This window comes from Python bivittatus, unplaced genomic scaffold, assembly GCF_059951505.1.
Source record: "Python bivittatus isolate LINGU-HERP-01145 unplaced genomic scaffold, Pbiv_v1 ctg000850_np1212, whole genome shotgun sequence".
NCBI classification, from domain to species: Eukaryota; Metazoa; Chordata; class Lepidosauria; order Squamata; family Pythonidae; genus Python; species Python bivittatus.
The window spans coordinates 48,735,361-48,755,090 of NW_028277112.1; the positions used below are offsets into that span (position 1 = coordinate 48,735,361).

The following is a 19,730-nucleotide window of genomic DNA, read 5'->3' on the forward strand; positions in this document are numbered from 1 at the left end:
GCTCCCTCTTGCTAGAGTTCAATTTTAGCTGTCTCCCATCTAGACATCAGGCACCAAGACAAAAATTCGACACTATCTCCATTATAAAACTCAAATCATCCTGATGTTGTTTTCTTGCCCCTTCCCTGCTAAAACAAAATAATATCAGACTTACTGCATAGTTAAAATATCGTCACAACTCTTTCACATATGCTAATTTGTCTTCTGTTACAATCTGGGTTTGTTATTGTTCCACAAGGAAGCTGTACTAATTACTCAAGGTCATTGTTTTTCCCCCCAAAATAAGAAAGTGTTTACACTGATTGGATGTACACATTACAATAAGCATAATTAACTAAACTTTATTGATTAAAGTTGGCTGGATTTACAGAACATGCTAAGACATAGACGACAACCTACAAACTACAGTGCCTAGATTTATGTAGCACAGTGAATTGTGTTGCAGGATCCTAAACCCTGATTTACTTCAGTGTGCTACCAACTGCTATCCTGGCAAGAAGCTTTAAGTGCCAACCATGTGCAAATTGAGCATAACTCTATAGTAATGAAGGCTAGAAACTGTACTATACATGTTGTTATTATGTATTTCTAATAGTGATGAAAAAAGTAAATTTTCTTGCTTCTTGCCCAGGAAGGTTTTTAAGTGGCAAATTGCCTTCCTTATGTAGGATCCACTGCTTTATGTAACTGAATCAGCAAAAGTTTATGCTCCAAGATATAGAAAGAGATTTCTAAGCAATTTCAGGTGAATAGTTAGTGGTTATCAGTTCTATTAAGTTTATCTACTTATTTAACTATTTTTTTAATAGTTAAAACTTTATTTTCAGCGGGATTTAAGTTTCTTCTCCCCTTTTAATGGAATCAAATGTTTGCTTTTAGAGGGTGTTGTCCTTTGGTTTTATACTGATTCTTGGTACTGTAGAAATATAAATCCTACATTTGGAACAGAATACAAATACTGTAGTCTGCACTGATTTCTCTTTCATATGAAAAATAGAGGATTTTTCCTTCTAAGTAGAATTGCTCTAGTCCTTTATCATTTTGGTAGCCCTTTTCTGCAGCTTTTCCAGAACCATACTCTTAGTTACATCACAGAGCTACATAAAACAATTACTGGCAGTTTTTTTTTCCCTCTTTTCTTATGATCCCCAAAATGGAAGTTGCCATTTCCAGCAGCTAGACGCTAGCTTGATGCTTTCATTCATCTGTCTAAACCTTTTTTGCTCTGTCATTGCTAACTCAAACATCATCACAAATATGCAAAGTTTAGTTTTATTGTCTGCACGTACAGTACATCACCTTGCACAATGTTATACTGAATTCCTTTTGCCATCCTAATTCCCAGAGTTTGGAGAAATCCCTTTGGTTTTAATCAGAATTATTCTATGCCATTAGCAAACTTGGGCAATCACTACTCCTTTATAATGACAAATTATTTATGAATAAGTTGACAAGTGCCAGAAAAAAAAAGTTGGAGCATTCTGCAATATAATGCAGATGTGGTTCCAAAGTGGTCTAAAATAAAAAAGGTCCCCTAATGTCAAATTGGCTTCATAGCAGTCCAGGAACCCAGATAGTCGTTCTGTCATCTGCACTTCCACATAACGAATATTGTAAAGCTGTGTGGGACTGGAATACAATCTTAAAGGCTAAAGCACCACATTCTTTTATTTTTGTGTGCAAAAGGAAGAATAGATAAAATTAGATTAGGTAGACTGGATCGCTATGTAAAAGATACTTTAGCTTAGTAATGCTCTCAAGGAGATATTTAACTTGTTGTATAGATGTAAAAAGAAAGCAGCTGTCAGTTTAAGTGCCATTTCTGTCACACTTTTTAATAATATACTATTCCTGTAATTATACTGTGGTTCTTTTATATTTAGTAAAAGCTTGCTTAGTTTTACAATGAAAAACAATTTAAGAAATTATAGAAACAGACTGAACACAGCGGTTCATTTGTTGAGGCAATTATCCAGATCCTTGTCAAGGAAAAAGAGAGAAAAAGAACAAAGATGGTGATGTGCAAAAAATGTTTCTAATTCTATGCTATAATGCTTACAATATGTCTGTGGTTGTGTTGGATTATGTTAATAAACTGCAGTCAAAATGTATTTGTCACAACACAACGGAAGGGTGCTATCAATTGTCTTGCCAGATATTTTAAATTAGTCACCAAAATGTCTAGCCAAGGTTTTCTCTATGACCCTCATTTGAAGGGTGAGGTCTATTGGACAGAGGTTTTTTTTTTCCTGTGAGACTAGACAATTCCTCACCCCCACCCCTCACTCCATTATCTTGAAGAATCCGAATAATAATTGCAAAGTGAACAAGGGTCCACTTGCCATTTTAATAGGCATATGTAGTTCTGCTTAAAATTTATTTTCATTTTTATTTTAAAGGTCATTGTTATTCTCCAGTTTTCTTCAGAAATTCTCTGAATATAAGTCATAGATGGTGTAGAAACACAACAAATGAGCTTTACCAAGGAGTTTAGTTGCAGTGTAAACCAAGTATCTACAAAATAGTTTCTGCTTTTACTTTGTTGAAAATCAACACCAAAAGCAGCTTTTTTCTAATAGCAATGAGAACTGTCCAAAAATAAATATATCTAATTTTTTATTACACAATCTTTGTATATAGCTTGAAAGCGAGCATTCCAAAACAAGTTAGGTATTCAAGAACTATATTGTATGTTGTGGTAATTATTGAAAAAAATCAGGCAAGAGCATTTTAATTTTTAAAGATAAAAAATAAGCTTTTGGAGTGGAAAATACTCTCTACAAAATCAAATGTGTGCAATTTATTTTGTCTTAAGGATGTATGATAGATTCTTGAACAGTGGGAAATACTTGTTTTAATTTCTCATCACAGATGACATCAAGCTCTTCTCACAATTAAATTATATAATTATATCAGCAGATGTCAGTGGAAGATGTTGTTGAAAGATGTTTACGGCACAATATTTCATCTAACAGGTATAGAATGAGAGGAAAATTAAGTGGAAGCCCACAAATGCATAACACAAAACAAAACTAGCATTCAAATGCAAACTATGAAATGTGAAAGTGCTGCAGAACTTCTGAATGTAATAATAAAAGATGTGGATCCTGTTTCTTCATTCCCCACCTCCCTACCACATCTGGATATAGTTTGGTGAAGCAATTGCCAGAAACCAAATAATAGCTCTGCCTGACTAGTTCTTTTCTTTTACATATAAACAATTAATGGAATATGCAACCCATTTTCAAAGTGTTCATATTCATTAAGCTGTTTCCTGAAATTAAATAACTGTTTTATAATACAATACTACACACACCAGAAAAAACCTTCCTTTTCCTTTATATTATTAAAGAAAAAACAGATTTCTTACTTGGTTACTGGTATTCTTCAAGGGATCATCTCTGTGTCTGTGCAGACTAATTTTAGGGACTTTCTAGATCTCCAGCCCAGGACTGAAATTGGTGTTCACCTCCTGCTTCTTCTGAGCATGTTTTGAGGAATGGAGTGAACAGAGTGCTTAGTTCTTTCTCAAAATCATAAAAGGAAAGGGACACTTGTAGTAGACTTAAGGACTTAATCTGACATCTATAATATATTGCTTGATAACTCTCAAAGTTTCAATCATGGCTTGTTATGAGGTTAAACTCCACTACCATTACTGCCTTCATATTTGTTATTCTGAACATCTAACATTTTTCTCATTAAAGCATATGATTCAGTAGCTTTAGCATCAGTTATCATACTGAGTGACATATAAGCGATTCAGAGCCTAGGTTAAGACATTGCAGTGAACTATTAGGTGGTTTGTTTGGTTTTGGCTTAGGGTAACATGTACAGTAATTCCAGCTTCTATATCCCACAAACAATGTCATGGCTTAAATGTATGGTAAATTAGGCCAATTAGAATTAATAACCATTGTTAACAAACCCATGTATACTGTGATGTGTGAACCCAACCAGGCATTCCATGAACACCTCTCGGTTTTGAGTATTCTCTTTCCTCTTTGTGTATTGAAAATCCTCTTTTCACTTTTGTAATTGTATAATTAATAGTTCAGGGACATAAACACAAACACTAATCCGATTCTGATATTGAGTTAAAGGGAATCTCCATCTTTATGTTCAAATGACATTATCTTCCACAAGATGTATACGCATGTAGCACAGACAACTGTTTTTGGGGGTGGGGAAAACATTATTGTCTATGTTTGTACTTTCATATGACATTGTAGACAACGTGCACGCAGTGGTCAGCATGAATAATTCCTCAGTATAGGTACCTGTATTTGTGTTGTAGGTGTGCATCTTATGAAGGTTCATTTCTACTTATTCAATATCGGTAGGGATGGGCTGGGATTTATCAGAACTTCTTAGAATCTGAGTATTTCTTATTGAACACCAGAATAAAATTCAATTATAAAATGCAATAAATAAATAAAATCTCACAATTAAATTTATAGACCATGACTGCAATCTTACACATTATTACTCAGGACTAAACTTTATTGAACTCATTGCTGATTATTTCTGACTACATAGTTTCTACTTGTAATGCAAAATATTAGGGCAGTGTGACTCATTCAGAATGTTTCAAAGCATTGAGATTATCAGCATGAACACTATTAGGGGTTTTCCTGGGTCATTTATAGATCCTTGCAGCAGAGCTATCACCAAAGCAAACCAGCAGCTACTTTACCACCAATCTAGCAGAAGTCTTTGGTACATATGCACCCTTTGAAGAACACCCTCAAGTAGTTCTATATTGCGATGCCTCTTAGGATTAAATGGAGGAGCAGACCTTTATTACTGAGTACTGACCTTGCTAACTAGCTGTTCATTGGAAATAAGAGACAGAATGCAATTCAGTATGCTGGCAAAATTTCCAAACTATCCTTAATGATAGTCCCATATACAATATGTTTCAGTAATCTACTTAAGAGTTACCAGAGCATATATAATTGATATGAAGCTACCTCCATCTAGATTGTAGATTAGCCATACAAGGAAGGAAGGGAGGGAGGGAGGAAGGGAGGGAGGGAGGGAGGGACGGACGACTGACTGGAGTGATAAATGAGATTCACTAACTATTGCCTCTAGTGACAATAATGGATCCAGGAGTGCCACTAAACTGCATCCTTTTCAAGGAGGATGAAACACTCATCAGAATGTGTTGATTTTCACTTACCTAGGCAGATGACCTATCCAGCAGTATTACTTCTGCTGTTTCTAGAGTGAGATTCAGCTAGTCTAATTTGGCATTACTGTTAAATGGATCAGTAATCAAGAGTTGAGCGTCAAAAAGAGATATAATACACTAGATGAACACTATAGCAGAAAATTTCCGGCAGAAGCTTGCTCAAACAAAGCAATAGTCAGTGTTCTCACACAGCTTTCATTCACTTCAGTGGGCTTAACAGGACTTCTCCTTTATAGTTGTGTGTGTATGTATGCATGTGTGTTTACGTTTGTCTGTGTGTGTGTGTATTTCAAATCACATACAAACCTACTTCTAAAAACGTTCCATTGAACACTGATGGTATTCTGAACAACAACCAAAGAACACTCATAAAAATTCCTTTATTTCAATATTCTGCTTTCACTGTGGCCAACCAGATACCTACAGACGCTTACAAACAGTATACATCACCCCTTCCCACCCTCTTCACATACTCACAGTCTCCAACAATGGGTATTCAAACACATTTGGTCACTGATATTAGAATCACACACCTACTGAATTACTAGCACAGTTATCATGGTTGGTAGTCACTGACAATCTAGTACTGGATATGAAAAACAAGCGGCACTCATCTTTTTGGATGCAGAGAAAGCTTTTGATAATCTTAATTGGCCTTTCCTGTTTAAAGTTTTAGAAAATATAGACTTTGGTGAGAATTTTATAACATCAGCAAAATCAATATATGTATCACAGAAAGCACAAATTATCATCAATGGAATTTTAACAAAACCATGTGAGATTCAAAGAGATACAAGACAAGGATGTCCACTATCCCACTGTTGTTTATCTTGGTCTTGGAAGCTTTAAATAGAGATATAAGACAAGATGAGGGGATAATGGGAGTAAAAATCAAGAAAGAGACATATAAATTGAGAGTTTTTGCAGATGATCTGGTGCTGGTGTTAGAAGACCCTCTAAAAGGTATAGAAATACTAATGATAAAATTAAAAGTATTTGGTACACTAGCTGGATTCAAGGTTTACAAACGAAAGACAAAGATGTTAACAAAAAACCTGAAGATACAAGACCAAATACAGTTGAAGAATAAAACAGGTTTTAAGATGGAAAAAAAGGTAAAATATTTGGGTGTTAAACTGACAAATATGAATTGTATGTTGTTCAAGAATAATTATGTTAAGACATGGAATGAAAGTAAGAAAGACGTGTTAAGATGGGACAAATTACAATTATTGTTGGGAAGAATCTCTGTGATAAAAATGAATGTCCTACCTAGGATGCTATTTGTGTTTCAGACAATACCGATTATGACTACTGATTTACCATTTAAGCAATGGCAGAAGGATATGAGTAATTTACCTGGCAAGGTAAAAAAAACAGCAAGTTAAATATAAGATGTTGCAAGATGCTAGACAAAGAGGAGGTCTAGCCTTACCTGATTTCAAATTGTACTTTGTCTCTTGTTTTTTAGTTTGACTGAAAGAATGGGTGTTTCTGAGAAATAGCAGACTATTGAATTTGGAAAGACACAAATTGAGATTTGGATGGCACAGCTATTTATGGTATGATAAGGTTAATATAGATTTTAAGAATCACTTTATTAGACGTGCCATTTTGAGAATTTGGAATAGATATAAACCTAGATTGTGTCTGAAAATACCCCTATGGTTATCTCCACAAGAAGCATTTTACAGGAAAGAAATGGTAACTAAGTAGAATATGGCAATATTCTTTATATTCACCAAGGAGAATTTAAAATAAAATTAAGAGAAGATTTGACATCACAAGGACATTCATGTCACTGGTTTTCATATGTACAGTTTGGAGAAAGATTTAAAGTTGATACAAAGACATATAGTTCTGAACGAAACAAAACTGTTTTTGAAACTGAATTGTGTACTAATGATGAACATTTTGTTGCTAAAATGTATAAGTTTTTCTTCAGATTTGAAACAAAATATGAACAAGTTAAAGATTGTATGATAAAATGGGCTAAAAGTTTTGGATATAATATAGAAATAGAACAATAGGAAAATGTGTGGATGAAAGTGTTAAAATTTACACTGTGTTGTAACTTGAAGGAGAATTTCTATAAAATGATGTATAGATGGTATTTGTCACCGGAAAGATTATCAAAAATGTATAAAGGAGTTTCAAATATATGTTGGAAATGTGAACAACAAGAAGGGACTTTTTACCATCTTTGTGGACATGTAATAAAGCTAAAAAATTTTGGACTCAAATTCATGTATTAATCCAGAAGATTTTGAAGGTTAATATATAGTCAAAACCAGAGACTTTCCTTTTGGGACTGATGGATAAACAATTGGAAAAAGCTCACGGACCTTTGTTTTTATATATGATAACTGCATCTAGATTTTTATATGCTCAAAGGTGGAAAGACTCGACATTACCTATAGTGGAGGAATGGTTGGTGAAGGTGATGGAGTTAGCCAAGATGGCAAAATTGATAGCTTTGCTTAGAGAAAAAAACACTGATTAATGCCAACTGGAAGCCCCTTTTGGACTTTTTTCAGGAGACAGAAAAAAAATGAAATTACGATATATGGATTTGATGACTAGTTAAATTAATATATTATACAAACTATGTATGTTAAGAAGTAGTTTTAGAGTAAGAGGCTATTATACAATTTATCTACATCTGCTGTATAAGAAGTTGGAAGTTATTCTTTTTGTATTTCTTTTTTTCTCTTCATTTTTTTTATTTTCCACCACTTTTATATTCTTTCTCTATCTCTATCTTTCTTGCTTTCTACTTTTCTCCTTGATGATTAGTTCTTGTTTGCTTTTATCTTTATCCTTTTATAACTTAATAAAGTTCTTATTTTAAAAAAAGTAGTCACTGACAATCTTATGCTGTAAGTCTAGGCATCATCAATACTGCACTTTTAGGCTACTGAAATAGGTAGAACTTGGTTCCAAGTAAATGTATTTATCATAACAGTAAAAGTTAAAGTGAATATCAAATATTGCAAAAAAGTGAAATCATATTTTGAGAGTATGTAAGTATGATATATCCTAAGTGTGTCTAACAGCTTTAAAAATGATACCTTTTCTAACATGTCTCCATTAATAAAATGATTTTAATAAAGTTCCAAGCAATACAAAATAATATTCCATGACACTCTTTCATGAAACAAATTAATTTGAATGTTAAAATAAAATGGGAAAATGGAATGATAGTGAGCCCACATATCTGTGAGTCAGCCTACAGATTTAAGCTTTAAAACTGTAATTGAGCAACATGTAAGTAGAATATATGGATCTCTTTTTTCTTCAGATTTAGTTCACTTTAATCACTACCACTTGTTAATCTCTTTTTACTGTATTATCACTGCTATTTTTTCTTCTATTTATTATATTTTGGTTGTTATACTGGGAGAGAGAGAGAGAGAGAGAGAGTTAATTAACTTAGGATAATACTGGTAACTCCTCTCTTTGTTCACATCTTGACAATAGTAAAAAAAAAAAAAAAAGGAGAAGTAGTAGTCTTGATTTGTAGTCTGTGGAATTTCAGATAGTCAAAGTTTGTGCAATGAAGGGTAAAGAGTGCTCTTGGGTTTCAGCAGGAGGTTGGTTATGTAAAAGTCAGTACAAGCTTATAAACTGGTATCAGCACTAAATATATTATGCTGCTTTTTTTTTCTTCCTTGGAAAATTCTCTCTTGTTTGATTTTTTTTTCTTCTCTTTACTACCTTACTTTGCTTCAACTCACCATGCCCAGGTTTACATCTTTATAAAGACCATAAGCAGAATATCAATAAGGAATAGCATGAACTTGAACAGCTGCTCATGTAATACTTTCACAGGGAGACTCAAACGCACTTTGTATGTTCCCAATTGTGCAAGCAGAACTATTAGTATTTTTCCTTTCTTATATAATTCTCTAGCGTGGATGTAAAATAGCCTGACAATGAACAGACTATACCTAGAATGAGGTTTCTGAATCTGAACCTTGTCCTTCAATTTGACAAGCAATATATCTGGCTGCAGACCCAAATGCTGATAAATCTATAACTATTTAAATAGTAGGTAGAGGTAGGTTATCCTAGGAGACCATTTTTTCTTAACACATAAAAATAATATATTGTGTATTTCATGTTGCTCTTCACTAAATTTATTTTAACAATGTTCTCATAAGCTATACTTTCAATAAGACTATTTTAGTTCAAAAATAATGTTGAATTATTTCTACAACACTACATATTTCTATTGTATTAAAAATATCTGAACAACATATTATTTATTATACAGTATTTTGATGTAAATCACTCCCTTAAAAGAACAGAGTGGCTTACAGACATACAATTAAGGTGGCAAAAGAACACTAAAAAACAAATCTTGAAATATTTAAGTGTGTGTAAACGTGTGTGTGTGTAAAATATTTAAAACAATACATATTAACATAGTTGAAACAATTAAAAGGACTGGAATAAATAAAATTATTTATTCAACTTCCTACACTGTGATGAGAAAGAGGCTTGCTTCAACTCCAGAAACAGTTGAACCACCACAGAAAAAGTAGAATTAAGCATAGAAGTTAACTGATCTGTAGCAGGACCTCCAAAAGATGTCTTAGTGATGGTTTAAAAGTATGGAGCAAACTTTTACAACATACATTTGAGGTGCCTTTATACATTCCAGATAATTTCTCTGGAGTCATATACCAATGATACATCATTTTATAAAAATTCTCTTTGAGATCATAACACAATGTAAATTTCAACCCTTTTAACCACATATTTTCCCATTGATCCATCTATATATTATAACCAAAATTCTTAGCCCACTTTATCATACATTCTTTAACCTGTTCTTCCACTGTTTCAAATTTCAACAAAAGTTTGTACATTTTAGCAATTACATGTTCATCATCAGTACACAACTCTATTCAAATTCTGACTTACTTCACTCCATACCATAAGTCTTTTATTCATTTAAAATCTTTCAAATAACTGTAAATGGGAAAACCATTGACAACTATATCTTTCTGGTAATAATTGTTCTCTTGATTTGATTTTAAATCGCCTTGATAGTTTTCCAGAAAATCCCAATATATCAACCATTTATTTTTATTTGCCATTTCTCTTCTATAATATGCTTCTTGAGCTGAGATCCATTAAGGTGTTTTTGGGCACAACCTGGGTTTATATCTATTCCATATTCTCAATATGGCATGTCTAAGAAAATGATTTTTAAAGCTGCATTAATTTTAACTTTATCATGCCATAAATATCCATGCCATCCAAACCTCAGGTCATGACAATAAATATTAAAATAATTGAAACAATTAAAAGGACTGGGATAAATATGTATGTTTAGAGCTTCTTCCTACTCTGTGATGAGAAAGTGGCTTGCTTCAACTCCAATAATAGTTGGGCCACCACAAAAAAAGTAGAATTAAGCATAGATGTCAAATTGATCAGGTAGCAGGACCTCCAAAAGATGTCTTACTGATGGTTTAAAAGTATGGGCAAACTGTGTGGGAATAGTGGTCCTGTAACTTAGTCCTGAATTTGATATATAGCACAGAATTAATGTAATGAGATTAAACATTATAACTGTGATCTTATTATAAATAGACTATTTATGTTAATTCTATGTCTATATCAAGCAACTATATTGGCCAGTTCTTTATATTATCGCATTTTAACTACACGTTAGAGCTTCCATTCTCTGAAACAGAGGTTACAGTGAAGAAGTTTGATACGATACACTAGGATACCTATATTTATATTTGTTTGATTATTTTTATTTCAGTCACAGACCAGCATAAAACTAATAATGTAACAGTCACTCTAAAATAGAAATAAAAATAAAAAATAATATTGATAGAATAAAATAAAGTAAAAATAAAATTATTAACATAAAATTACAAAGTACAGGGATTAAAACCCAGGAGAGATTTGTACTATTCCTTTCCAAAAATTAGATTTCCAGAATAAATAATAATCTAGTACTGTACTTTCCTTTTTTCAAATTTAAATCTCTTGCTTGCTTTTTTTTTTTTAAATCTTTCTCTGCTAAGTCATTTTTATTTTATGTTATCTGCTTTAGCTGTTTGTTTTAAATGGAAATAAAGTAGCCATTTATAAAACAGGGGAAACTACATCATATAAAGGAAGAAAAATGCATCGGCTGTTATATGGGTAGAGATGATGAGGCCTAACTAGAACATTTTCAATCATCTGAGTTAATGTCTTAGGTTATAGACATGGATACGTGCAACTTATAAAATAAAAAAGAAATACTGCCATGAATTGTGCTCTTGCTCAGTATTCAGAAACAAACCCTGCAGGCCTAAGTTCACTCACAGTGGGTCAACCCCAGTGAGCATAATAGGGCTTACTTCTCAGTTAACATACAGTACAGTACAAGGACACAGTACACTATCAGATGATTCTGAATTTCCAGGCAGGCAGCAGAAAAAAGAAGTTGACCAAGTCACTCATACAGCACCATCTGCACATCTAGCATGGTGTATTTTTTAATCAATAATACCTCCAAATCTTTCACTCTACTCAGAGGGACAACCTGAGTATTCTCTGCTGTGTCTCATACTCAATATTGAATTACAGTGTTATGTTCTATGCAGTTTCATTCTGTTTATGCAAAGCAGAGTTGTATTTATTGAAGGAAAGAGGGGAAAAACTGAAAAGGATGGGAGAACCTAGGTGGCTACAGAGTGACTAAAGTGTGTAGTAATTCAGCAGTGTTTTGTTATGGTTTAGGATTAATCTGGGGAATGTAACATCAAACCACCACTTAAGAGCAACAGTCCTAATTTCAGCTGCAGTGTATAGGTAGTCCTTGACTTACGACCACAACAAGGACCTAAAAAGTAGCCATTAAGCAGTGTGGTCATTAAGCGAGGCATCACGTGACCGCACCCAATTTTGCAACTTTTTTGTGGTAGTCGTTAAGCGGATCACTGCTTAACGTTAAGTGAACCACATGGTCATTAAGCAAATTACGAGGTTGTTAAGTGAATCACACGGTTCCCCATTGATTTTGCTTGTCGGAAGTCGGCTGGGAAGGTTGCAAATGGTGATCATGTGACCCCAAGATGCTGCAACAGTCGTAAATACATGCCAGTTGCCAAGTGCCCAAATTGTGATCATGTAACTGCAGGGACGCTGCAACACTCGTAAGTGCAAGGACCGGTTGTAAGTCACTTTTTTATCACTATTGTAACTTCAAATGGTCACTAAACAAATGCTCGTAAGTCGAAAACTACTTGTATTTAAATGCTGTCCTACCCACGTACAATAAATTAAATCCACAAAATTCAAGTGGAATTTAATTCTGAGTATGCATAGATTATACTTTTAATCAAAAGCTTATTTTATAATTTTGTCTATTTCTGAGACATTGTGCAGCTCATCCATTATGCATTTTCCCCACCAAACCATATTTATGCCAACACAGGAAGCAAATACTCTTTCAAATTGTCTAAATAAATGTACAGACTAATAAATGTAAACACTATGCAAAAACGGTATTTTTATTTTTCATAAAGCCTGGACTGCATCTGAGAATCACGTTTTCATTCATTAGCCTCTCTTATAAAATTCATAAAAGAATACCTGTCCTAAATTCTCCAAAATGCAGAGAGTGACAATCTTGGGAACATTAGAGTTGGGTTGAGGAAAAAGGGTGGATAAAGATAAGTTATAACTGTGATAAAGCGTATCCTTTACTTTGTGGCCAACTCCAAAGTCACAGTCTTAGTTATTAAAGCAAAATAAAGTAGAAGTAAAGAAAGCACACTAAAAAGATAAAACACCTACTTCCGAAGACAAGTATGTCAGTGAAAGGAATACGGTGAGGATCTATTTGCTTGAACTTGATAAGGCTTTTGCGGTCTGCTACATTAGTTAAGGACAAATGGAGGTAGAAACTCTAAACCTACCAGGCAAGATAACTATTGCAACATGAGAAAAATTATTCTTTGCATTTCTTGTCAGCATTTACATCTAGCTGTCTTGGTTGTCACATGGTCAGTGAATAAAGCGCTTCTAGGAAGGGGTCAGAGGGAGAATGAGAAAGAGAAAAAAATCTTATCTCAACATCAAACTGTGCCTGGTGACAGCAGTGTCTAGGCTATAAGTAATGTTCAAAGGATTCAACAATGCCTGTGACTGATCATTCTCTTTCCCTTGCCATCACCTGCTGATTTTGTCCAGGTGTTTTATGGCTATCTGGAGGCTCTGGAGAACAGACAGAAAGAAGACTTTGCCAATTTCTTTTGTCTGGGATTGTGAATTCCTTACACAGATGGTGGACAGCCAAACACCAGACTCATTTGCCTTCACCCTCCAAAGGAGAAAATGACAATGCTCTTCTCTTCCCAAACACCACCTGAAATATGCTGGTGGTTAAGATATAAGTAGAAAGGGTTTTTTCCCCCTTCAAAAGAGAAATGACTGAGGTTTTTTCTATGTGTGCACTTATCCATGTGTTTATAATATCAGAACTAGTAGAGTAATAAACAGAGAGATAAAAGCCGAATCATTACTATTATTAATTTAAATGCAGGAGCAAAGGAAATATCTGATATAACTGAATACTACAGTCTTTTAGTATATTTCAAATAATAGAGGAAAATCCTGTTTATAGTGTATGCATAGTTGATATATATAAAGACCTTCTCAAATTATCCTCTTTTTAGAGTGACAAATGTTATCCACTAGTCATGGAAAATCTCAAATGTCTTTTACAAGATGATGGTGAACATGTGTCCCAATATTTTGTTATTTAAATTTACAAATCTTTCTTGAATTTCAGCCAAAAGGATACATAAATAGTACTACAATTACAGATATCGATGGAAAGTTAGGTACTGTATTCTTTCCACTACAAATAAAAAAGATATTAGTTAGACATATTGTCTTTGCTTAAATAACCCTGTCATTTTTTTTTTGCACAGTATAAACGTGCAACATTTGAATGTTTAAAGTCATTATTACTTTATTTGATTAGGATATTAGTACTGATTTGCAGTCCCTTTCTTTTGCTATGATCATTCAAACAATTGTAAAGTTTAGACCACTCAGAATATTATTTATGCAAACCACAGACCTAAATATTAGATTATTATTACCTAAGTAGAAAAATAGGAACTGAAGTGGGCAAAGGTAAAAAGCATAAATAAATCTTAATTTTTCTCACCGTATGTATGCATATTATCAGTGTTCGGATTTCTAATGGCTACCAGTCAAGGCCTTCAGAAATATTAAGAAATGGCCTTTATCTTAGACATAGAACATAATTCACATTTTTAAAATTGTCAGTTCAGTGGATTTTAATGAAAGACTCACTGTTCAACATTCAGAAATATCAATGAATCAAGCTATGATCATTTCACAACTCCACATATTTTTACATATCAGTTTAAATGCTAGGTATGTGAACATCAAACATGTGCAAGCCATACAACAGACTAACAGATTGCCAAGACTTTTGCTTTAAGTTAAAATCTGGGATTTTTAAAGATATAATCCATAAAGGAGTGGTAGATTTTGAAATGTTATAATTCATTTATAATTTTTATAAAAATAAAAAAGAACAAAGGATTTGTTTAAAAGTCTGAGCCAAAGACTTAATAGTCTTAATAGGCCCAAGGCAAATATTTATTATGTCATATTTCATCTAGAAGCAAAATTTTACAAGTCAAGTTTATAAACTGAAAAATCAGATTTTTAATGCTGCAATTAATTATAGTCAAATTGTTCCATTTACATCTGTAACACTGAATGAAACTGTTACTATTTATTCATTTGATTAAAATACAAGATATTGTGAAAATTAATAGTTAATTCTATTTAATGATTCTTGAGGTTCATGAATTATCCCCTCAATTACAATGCTGAAATAGTATAAGATGTACTGCTTAAGCATTTTGTCTGAAATGGGAAAAAGGGTAGTTTGGTTTAAATACAGTTCACTGGCACAAGCCAACTTCCAAGTATGCTTTATGATTGCCTTTTTTTCCTATAAATATTGTAAAGCTAAATCACACTTGAAAGACCTCTGAAGGCATACATCATTATATAGTTATTAATTATATAAAGTGGGAGAGGGGGAGAAGTATTGTCATGTTTGCCACCCCCACTTTTTCTGTGCCCCCACAACATCCTACACCACCTTCCAATTAAGAGTTGGGATTCCAAATAGGATGGGTGATCCATACTACAACATACTCCCAGCTTCAGAGGTACACTCTGCAACACTTAAAAGATAGTAGGAAGACAGGAAGATCAGAATAAAATGTAAATATGATCTATCAGTAACAAAACTTTAAATGTATGGCAACATGCATCAGTCAATAGAACTGGCAGAGTTGGCATGCTCCATGTCCCATCTACCAGGCAGTGTCATCTTGTGGGACCTTCATGACTTCTCTACTGCTGTGCCTGACTTGTGGAACAGCATTCTCCCGACAATCTGGATAGCCTCACCCTAATGGCCTTTCACAAGTCATTAACGACCTGGATGTTCTCACAAGCATTTGGGCTGGGAGGTTAAACAAGCTCTGATGTTTGATTGTTCCATTTAGTGATTGAACAGGAATGGTTTCTTGGCTCCAGTTGTGTGTTACAGTACGGTCTGTACTTTTGATTTTATGAACTATGTTATTTTATTTCTTTTGAAGGGCATTATTTTGATACACAATGTTATATTCTATATATACACAATTTTATATTTTATATATATACAGTATATATATGCTTCACATAATGTATAACCATACCTGTCTATTTTATTTCTAAAGGGTTAACTTGCTTTTGCTTTGTAAAGAGCACTGGTTTCTTCCTCCCCCCCCCCTTATCTCTTTGCTGAATGCCCGATTGTCTTTGAATAAGCAATTAGCTGAATACAAGCTGTTTGTTTTACTAAGTTTGCAACAGTTGTGGGGCCCTACATTCCAGAAAAAGATAAGAAAAATCTTGTATGCCATTCTCTTGGTAACCAACCAGAAGAAAAAGTTACATTTAAGTTTACCTTCCTAAGAACCACCTTTCACTTGCTCAGACCGTCCCAAAAATCCCTTGTATGGGTATGAGGGGATGTACTATCTGATTACAGATTTACATGTCTATAAAGCCTTTGATGTTTCTTTTGTGAGGTGTGATTTCATCAACATCTCTTGTGAATGTGTTGATTGGGGTCACCCAGCTGTGTCTTGATCAAAATACATCTGTTATCTTAAAGAAGCCTCGTCTCAAGTCTTTTTATTTGGCTTTATTGAGACTTGGGAAATAAAAGGTGCCATACACTTTGTTTTAATCTCTGTATACCTCTTAGTCACCTTTGTGAGATGGGCAGCTATACAACTTGTATGTATGTATATATGTATGAATAAATAAATAAATTCCTCAGAAGTAAGCTTCACAAAGTACAATGTGAATGAGCTCTACAGAGGTTCAACTGAAGACAAATATGTAGACCACTGTTTCTCAACCTTGGCCATTTTAAGACATATGGACTTCAACATGCTGGCTGGAGAATTCTGGGAGTTGAAGTCCACACATTTTAAAATAGTTAAGGTTGGGAAACACTGATATTGGGCAAGACATCTCAAATCCAAAGCAGTCATAGTTTTCTTTCATTCCAATTTTAACTATATAGCCAAAATTGAAACAGGCAGTTACTGATGAAATAATAACAAGTTTTATTTTTCCTATGACTTAATCTACTAGGCAAAGCATTCCAATTAGATTCCAGTCCTTGTAAACAGATTTTTTTCCTGCATAATTCCATTCAAACAGCTACTGTCTCTTGTCACCTTAGTAATTTATTTTTACAGCTTATACGTAGGTGACTATTATTATTGCCTGTTTTTTGTTACCTTAAATTGATTTTTCCTTATGAACAGATATCCAATAGCACCAGAGAAGCTTGAAAATCTCCTGCAACCCTACCAAACCAAGTGTTGTGTTTCCTAGCCAGCATTTATCAGAGCTTATTTCAAAGATCTCTCTTCAAAGCATAGGCAAAAAACATAAAGTTTTTTTTTCACAATTCAACTTTAGATATATGTAAGTGTGAGGTTTTTGTTTTTGATTTTAATAAAACAAAACCTAACAATATCTCCTCACTACTTTGGCTAGCTGAACACACTACTTGTACTTCTGTGCATCTTTAAAAGCTATTAGTTCCCTGTTATACATAACCCTAAATCTGGGTAATTATCATAAATAATATTTATAAGTAATCAGTAATTATGCTTATGTTTCCTCATTGGGTTCTGCTGTGTGAAGCAAAGACTAAAAATTTCACAAATGTCAGCTGCCACAAATGTAGACAATCAGTTAATAAGTTCTTCAAATTGTAGCAAATTATCTTTCTATCCCTCCACCAGAACTATTTAGCCCTGGCATAGCTGTAATTCAAACTGTTTCCTTTCCATATTTTCTTCAGGACAGAGTGAAACACCCAGCTGGGCAAGGCCACCTGCCTTGACAATTCTTCCACTGATACCCAAAAAGTATGAATATGAGCCAATTATAATTAACCATAATTTCTCCCAACATAAGATTCAATTCCTGATCCTCTTTAATCTCAAATTAAGAAGAAAAGAACTAATTTAATGGGATTAAAGGGGTTTCATCCAATATTGATAATCACACTACACAAATTAATGTTTTTGTGGCAAAAGCACACCTCAGATATACTCTTCTTTGCTTCACAGAGTTTCCAACAACTGAAGAGAACGTTATTTTTTACCCAATTTTACATATACTATCCAATCCTGTCTTCTTCTCAGCTGTTCTGTGAAATTTCCTTATGAAAAGCACACAGAGTTCTGGAATGCAAGTATAGCTGATTATTAGAGCCAAGGGCCCTCACAACTTAGTATGTCTCACACCATCCTTTCACCATTACATCCAACAGTACCTCCTTCAAAATGCAACAGAGGGTGCATCATGCCTGCCTGATTATCTACCTGGTTCAACTACTACCAACTAAAATCATTATGGGCTGAAATTAAGTGTGGGGATTCTGATCCATGATGCATTAACCAGTTTAGGCCTTCTGAAATGTAACAGGTAAAATGCTCTCTTTAGTATCAGATGAACATATTGAAAAATGACTAGATCTCCAGCCGACTTTGCCTGTTTCCAGGTAAAGACAAAAAGATGTTTAAAAAGATTAATCCAAGTAGTTTGCTCTAAAAGAAGATTACATCAATTCAACTCTCTATGGTAAAACATGTGGCCTTTGTCTCAATAGATCTTTGGCTGATAAAATATTGTGAAAGCCCATCAGTGAATAATGATTGGAAAACAAATAAAAAGGTGAAGAAGGTGTAAAATCTATTAAATGAAAAGCAAACAACATCTATTATCCTCTTAAATACACTTATTTTGAAGTAAATTTCTTTAAAGAAAATGGAGCTTACACACACACACATTGAGAGAGAGAGAGAGAGAGAGAGAGAAGCAGTGAGATGATTGTACTGCCTCCAGACACATTACAGCAAACTATTTGTTCATCTTCTGCACATATACCTACAGCCCAGAACTTCTATGACTGTAATCAGGAGGCTGAGTGTAACTTTTGATCATGTACACATCCCTCATTATTTCAACCCAGGCAACAACTGTGATAGGGAAAGAGGGATAAGAGACAGGGTTGTATGCACTGAAGTTCTGTTTGAGGCATCCTTATTTTCTTTTTTAATAAAGCCAGACCACTGGTATTCCCTTGTTTCCCAGTCACTGCATACCCCTTTGTTATGCTTTGCTGTTTGCTTAAAAATACAAAGTATATTTCTAGGTGCAACTCTTTTTTTCCTTAATTATTAAGCAGGAAAACGGTAATGACACTGGCCAGAATATATATTGAAGTATAGTGCCACAAGTCATCCTAATAGATACTTCAGGGATTCTTTAAAATACTACTTAAAACAGTAGTAGGAAGGGCTGGGGCTTTTCTTGTCCTTGTCTGAAATTCAGTTTATTTAAGATTCAAAACTTTGCCAACTAACAATGTTCTTATTGAGAAATGTTTGTGATAATGATACAGAAAAGATTATGTGCTTCTGCTTAACACATACAGCTTTTTAAAAAGTCAGGCTGTGTAATAAATTTATGCTGTGTATCCTAAACTGACCAGAGTTAAGTCATACTGAACATAGTTGGATTTATATGGGAATAGGATTATGCTGCAAAATATTAAGAGACTGTCCTTTATTTATGCAGTAGCGTTAGCCAACCTAGTGGGTGGCACAGTAAGGTTTAGCTATAATACTCCCTTGAGAGCGCGGAACAGTTTTATCTACTTTCATGGAAAGGAGCAAGCTGGATCTTAAAAAAAAAAAAGAAGAAGAAGAATATTCATGGCTGCCAACTAATTCAGTCCTTATTTGAGGTGGTGCCTGGAAATGTATGTTTTTCTCCTACATACATACATATCCATCAAACTATTCCCTTTTGGGGTAAGCAGTGTTATGCTAAATGCAGAAGAAGAAGAATGAGGGGAGAAGAAATCTAACTAACACTAGTT

The 19,730-nt window shown here is 33.8% G+C and overlaps 1 protein-coding gene across 3 annotated transcripts in view; it reads right to left on the reverse strand.

Moving 5' to 3' along the window:
• BNC2 (basonuclin zinc finger protein 2) overlaps nucleotides 1-19,730 on the reverse strand; it is a 405,072-nt gene that overhangs the window by 160,314 nt on the left and 225,028 nt on the right. The gene's annotated exons all lie outside the window — the stretch shown is intronic.